This window comes from Nicotiana attenuata, unplaced genomic scaffold (genome assembly GCF_001879085.1).
Source record: "Nicotiana attenuata strain UT unplaced genomic scaffold, NIATTr2, whole genome shotgun sequence".
In the NCBI taxonomy this organism is placed as follows: domain Eukaryota; kingdom Viridiplantae; phylum Streptophyta; class Magnoliopsida; order Solanales; family Solanaceae; genus Nicotiana; species Nicotiana attenuata.
In genome coordinates this window covers 47,594-53,593 of record NW_017673247.1, presented here as the reverse complement: position 1 = coordinate 53,593, position 6,000 = coordinate 47,594, and positions in this window count along the sequence as shown.

Genomic DNA, 6,000 nt, shown 5'->3' with positions numbered 1-6,000 from the left:
ACTGACTTAAGACTTTATCATTCACACCGACTAGCTAGTGCGCTCTTACTTGGTATGGGATCTTTTCGCCTTTGCTGATCCATGGGGTTTTTGTTTTGGTTACAAGAAGTGCTTCTTTGCTCGCTTGCAGGCATGCGAAGGAATGGTTCCATGAATCATGGGCGGATCTTAACAGATATCCCATCAGAGGACTACTACTACTACATCATTGTCGAGGCGCCCCGGTCTGAACATGCCAGGTTGGTTGACAAACCCAAGGGCAAAGCCAGGGGGAGGGGGCAGCCGGAAAGGATAATTCCTGAGGTTCTAGTCTTGTAGTACCCCCTTTGATTGATCCAGCCTTTTCTTCACTTCGGTAGTGAATCACCTACTAAAGGGGCAGGCCTGCACGCCTTATTTGAGACTACTAAGGAAGGCGTTCATTTTTCTTTTATTTTTAAATTAATTAACGGCTAAGCGATTTCATAACCTGAGCTTTCCTTAACCAGCTGACCTTACTTCGTAACCTTAGCCATTACGCACTGATCGAGCGCTCTTGCGCCGAAGATGAACGGGGCTAAGCGATCCTGCCGAAGCTGTGGGATGTCAAAATACATCGGCAGGGATATTTTAATTCCTTGTCCACTCTTTCCAGTATTTTTCGAAAAACAGGAGAAGTTCCCGTGAAAACAGAAAAAGACCTCCCCCTTTACCCCCCTTACTTGGCAGATTCATATAATTAATAATAATATAGAGGGCCTTCTTCTTTTTCTTTATTTATTTTATTTTATCGAGCCTTGTTACGGACTAAAGTCCTAAAGAAAAGCGACCCCAATCCCTCCCCAAAATGAGTGAAAAATACCTTGTACAGTTTCCCCTTTCCCTTTCAGCCAGTCCAAGAGTTCAGTTCACTCGAAAGTGGGTAGCCATTAAGGAAAGCGGCTGTTGGATATTTGGCTTTAACCGGTTGCCCCACCCCTTATAGTATGTACTGGTGAGAGGGAAAGAGCGCTCCTACCCTTTAAAAATTCTTCCAATCCGGGTCGGAAAGAAGGGTGGTGCCTTAGCTCATGGGTGTAAAAACTTTTGGTCATGTGCTATTACTGCTTTACCGCTTGACTTGCCTATCAACTGTTAACCCTTTGCGCGAGTCTCCGTGCTATTGAATCAGAAGCGAGGACGGGTTATTCACATTTCATTTGATGGTCAGAGGCGAATTGAAAGTTAAGCAGTGGGAATTCTAAAGATTACGGGATAGGGGCATACTCATATAAAAAATTTCCTAACTAAACCAATTGGGGTGATAGACCCGCGAAGCAAAAGCATTTTTCCTAGCATTGAACCTTACTTCAAAGACTGGAAAGCTTACAACTTTAAGACAGCCTCGTAGGAGACATTGGATGTAACCAGCCTTCAAAGGCGGAGGAGTAAAAAGCAACTTTCGATTCAAATTAGAGAAATGCTGAGCTTTATCCGCTTCAAATAGATTTAGCCAATTCGGGTGCGGATGGGGATTCCCTAATAGATTCTACAGATTCGGATTTAGATGCCCCATTTTTACACCCATGAGCTAAGGCACCACCCTTCTTTCTGACCCGGATTGGAAGAATTTTCCATGGATTTAAAAAAGTCCTTCGCCCCTTATCTTCTCGTCTATCTTCTTTATCTTCTGATCGGATCTCTTTTCTTATTCACTTGTGCTGGTGGCGGAGAGGTCGGCGCCTGTGTTCTGGAATTGAAAAAGTTGAATTCCAAAAATTCCATCTTTATGTTGGGTGTTCTTCTGTCGTGCGACCCGGCGGCTTATGTGCGACCTGTGGCCCACGCCTCCTATTTGTTCAGGGCGGGCGGCGTGAACTCTGATTCGGATTCGTCCAGTTCTACTACTATTATAATTATAGGATCATCCCATACAAATTCACTTCCAGTTAGGCAGGATAATCCGGCGCCCCCCCTTCTCTCCAATTCTCATTTTCTTTGGGGTCGTCAGTTCCCAGAGCTTGAGGATCTGTTACATGTAATCTTTACTTTCGCCTTTCACTTGTGCAGTTGGACTGACTAGTGACTTTAAATTAAACCTTGCTTGGCCATTGAATGAATCTTATGCTTGTCAGGTCCACTCCTCTGTCTTCTCTTGCCTATCGTCCACTTCACTTTTGGCTTACCAAAAAAGTTGACTGAAGGAACTGACCTAAGCATAGCTCTCTCTCTCAAATACAAATGCCAAGAAAGGGATTCCTTGGATAAAGTGGAAAAATGCTAAAAAAATCCTTTCATTTCTCTTTGAAGGCCCGTAGGAATCGACTTGTTTTGCGTTAATGGGATCAATTTTTATTCAATTTCTGAACAACTATCGTTTGTGAATGTAGATTTTTTCGGGAATATACTGTGTCTTACCAAACAAGACTGACTTCTTACCAACCCGCGAAGGGTTGTGAGGCTGGACCAAGTACGAAGAATGAATCTATATCTGTGCACGGAAGTTGCTGGCCGGCGGCCGCTCAACTGTTCGGGAGCCTCGAAAAGCACTGTTGAGAGGAAGATCCTTGGCCCCTCTTCATTCTCTACAGGGTTCCAAACCTTTCTTCAACATAGGTGACAACGAGCCAGGCAGAGATGGAAGAGATCAAACACGGGAATAAGAAGCAAGCTCGCCTTCCTTTTTGATCATTTTGATAGAGGGGCATGAAGAAAGTGGACAAAACAGGCTCGCATTTCTCATCAAACAAATACAGGAAAAGAATCATATTGAAAACGCTCCTAACGAATTTTTGGCGAGTTATTTTCTACTTGAAATGTTTTTTTCTTTTCTTTTTCTTAATACGCGCCAGCTTTCTCCTTTGCCAAAACATACATCTCCTTTCTTTCGTCACATACCCTTTTTGGGGTTCTTCCGTCGGAACTAGACCTTCTAGGCGTCTATTTAATCCAAGGGCATCAACAATTCCCATTCAGCAGGTATTGGGTCAAAGAACTAGGAAATTCTTTTCTTTCTTCTTTTGCTTTTTTTCAAATATAGTTGGGAGACTTTACCCAAGAAATGGGTCAAAAAAATGGAAAGATCGAAACATGGGAATAGATCTAATACCAATACGGACTACCTATTTCAATTGAGACTGATCACACCTGATTAGTGAGAAATTCTGACACCAATCATTTGCGAGTGAGTATTACACCAAGAATTTACAAGCGGATCGAGGAGGTTAAGTACGCAACAAAGAAAAAGGATAAAAAAATTCATACTAAGGAGGTGGGAAAGGGCCCGAATCGAAGGTCTCTTCTTTCTTTGATTTGAAAAGAAGGTGAGACCCTTAACCCTCTGGTCTGTGGGTAAACCCTTCAAAGATAGAAAGCCAGTGTCATCTTTGAAGAGTTCTTCGGTGAAAGGATCGCTAGCATCCAAGGATGATCTGAGCTGAGGTCTAACCCCAAAGGGATAAGGAGCAGAGCAACTGGCGTATGTGGAGCTAAACTTCACGTCCTAGGGTTGTGGTTCTTTCATGACTATTGTTATTCCTGCACTTAATTATTTGATTGCTTGATCACCAATTAAATACTATCTACGAATCTAGAGTTGAACTCGAAAGTGGGAATTCTAGATTGCATATAGGATTTAGTAGAGCAAGTTCTTGAACCTGGGCATCGGGGAACGGATTCGCGGTTAGGATAGACATATACCTAATTGCCTTGCTTGGTTGATTTACAGGAATTATAAATGCGTTCTTGTTGATTCTAACTCCATAGACATATAGGTGTTAGGTTAGCTTGAATAGGTGAGTAAGAACTCGACAGATTATTATGAGCAATATTAACCCTGTCAACCAATAAACTAGATAAATTAATTAGTCAATTCAATTGAAGAATACAATAGGAATGTTAGATAGCCCATAACCCTAGATCGTTTTCATTACATTGATATCATAAAAATCTGCTCTTCCTCTGTTTAAAGTTCATTATTTATATTTCTTTATTTAATTAGTATAGAATCAAATACTTCTAGGTTTAATTCTTGTATAGATAATTAGGATAGTCTAATTTAGTTAATAGTTAATCACAAGTCCTCGTGGGAACGATACTCTACTCACTACTTTATTACTTGACGATCACGTGCACTTGCATGAGTGCGTTTGGCCGCAAAAAGTTTTTGGCGCTGTTGCTGGGGACTAGAAATTAACTATTTTTCTATATTAGACTTTAAATTTTATCCTTTTTTTGTATATACTTTTATTTTTATAAATATTTGATATTTTTCTCTTAGTGTGTTCCTGGTTCTCTCAGCATGACATCTGGGGATGAAATATACGGAGGTAAGGCTATTGATGAAGACTCTTGGTTGACAAAAGACTTTTATGGCTCGTATTTTTGGTCTTGTCATGGCCTGACTTCTTAGAGGTCTGAATTTGAATATGGGAGTAAGGGTTGGTATTGGGAAGAATATTCACGATTAAGGGAATATGAGGAACGACGTTGTCTTCTAACAACGTTGGTGAATGATTGATCTAAGGAGAGAGATGAACTTGCACATAAAATTGATAATTTTGGCTTGGCTGTACATAACATAGATGCAGATTTAAGTACAAAGGTTGATGCGTGTAACGCCCAACGAATTAATAATGAGTTGTGTGAAGCTGAAAAAAATCTTCTAGACCAAATTGAGGAGCTAAAACGAGAATACCAATCACTAGACCCTGTTTTTCTTGAGGATGCCAATATTGAGAAGAGTGCTCTAGAGTCATGTGAGGGAGTAGATAACATTACTTTGGGAGACTTGAGTGTGTGTAAATATGGGGATGCAAATAGTAGTAAAATTCATGAGTTAGGGCGCATTAGACCTCATTCCAATCATTTTTTCACATTGTGTTTAGATAGTAAGATAGTAATCGAGCCATCTGAGTCAATGAGGGGGTCAAAGAGTGAGGACGAGAGTGCCTATATTCTTGAATTTGTTGTGTCAAAGAGCAAAAATTACATTCCTCATCTAAAGGCTGAGAGGTGCAGAGTGAAAAATTTATTACTTGGCCTGGTTATCTTTGTAGCCCCACCAAAGGTGCATAGCCACATACTAGATGCCATGTTAGGGGTACAATTCATAAGTTCATGGTGGAGACAAAAATTGGTTCAAGTCGTGCCGCGACTTTAAATTAGGCGCTTGTTGGGAGGCAACCCAGCTTTACTGCTTTCTTTTATTTTTATTTATTTTTGTTTATTTTATTTTTCTATCTTTGTAGCATTTTTTTTGTAGGATTATGAGCATAGAAGAAAAGCCACTGGAAGTGTGCAAAAGTGAGCTATGTGGTTGAAATAAGTGTGGGGTGACCGCACAAAGGATCGTACCTGGGAGAAGTCTGAGTATCCCGTGAGCTGCTAATGCTTCGGCCTTTGGCCTGCCAGGGAGTCTCTTTTACCCTCTTGTTATTGTTAGTGTGCATTGAGGACATTGCACAATTTTAAGTGTGGGGTGAGCAGATTGTCTGGGTGATTTTCTGTGCTATATTAGCTTAGTTATAGTACTCGTTCTTAGTGTAGTAATTTTTAAATTAAAAAAAAAAGAAAAAAAATGAAAAAAAAGTCGAAAAATTTGGACTTTTCCCGACGATGGATTTTGTGGACAGCTTTCTTGAGGGATTAAAGTCTAAACAAAAAAATCACAAAAATATGTCTTTTAGCTTTCTTTAGGTAGTAATAATCCCCCGGGTTTTTCTTTGTGCCTCGGTTCTTTTCCATGGGATGTAGTTTGAACCGGGTANGTCTAAACAAAACAAAAAAAATTAAAATAGAAAAACACAAAAATATGTCCTTTTTTTTGTATCAATAATCCCCCGTGATTTTTCTTTGTGCATCGGTTTTTTTTCATGGGATGTAACTTGAACCGGTTAGTTTTTTTCTTTTAGAGTAGATAGAATTTAGGGAATAAATGGAGGAAGAAAGATGAGATTCCTAGGCGCCTTGACTTGTTTGATAGTAACATATTTAGGCTTTGGCATGTGTAGTATCTTCCCTATATTTTGATATTAGTCTTGA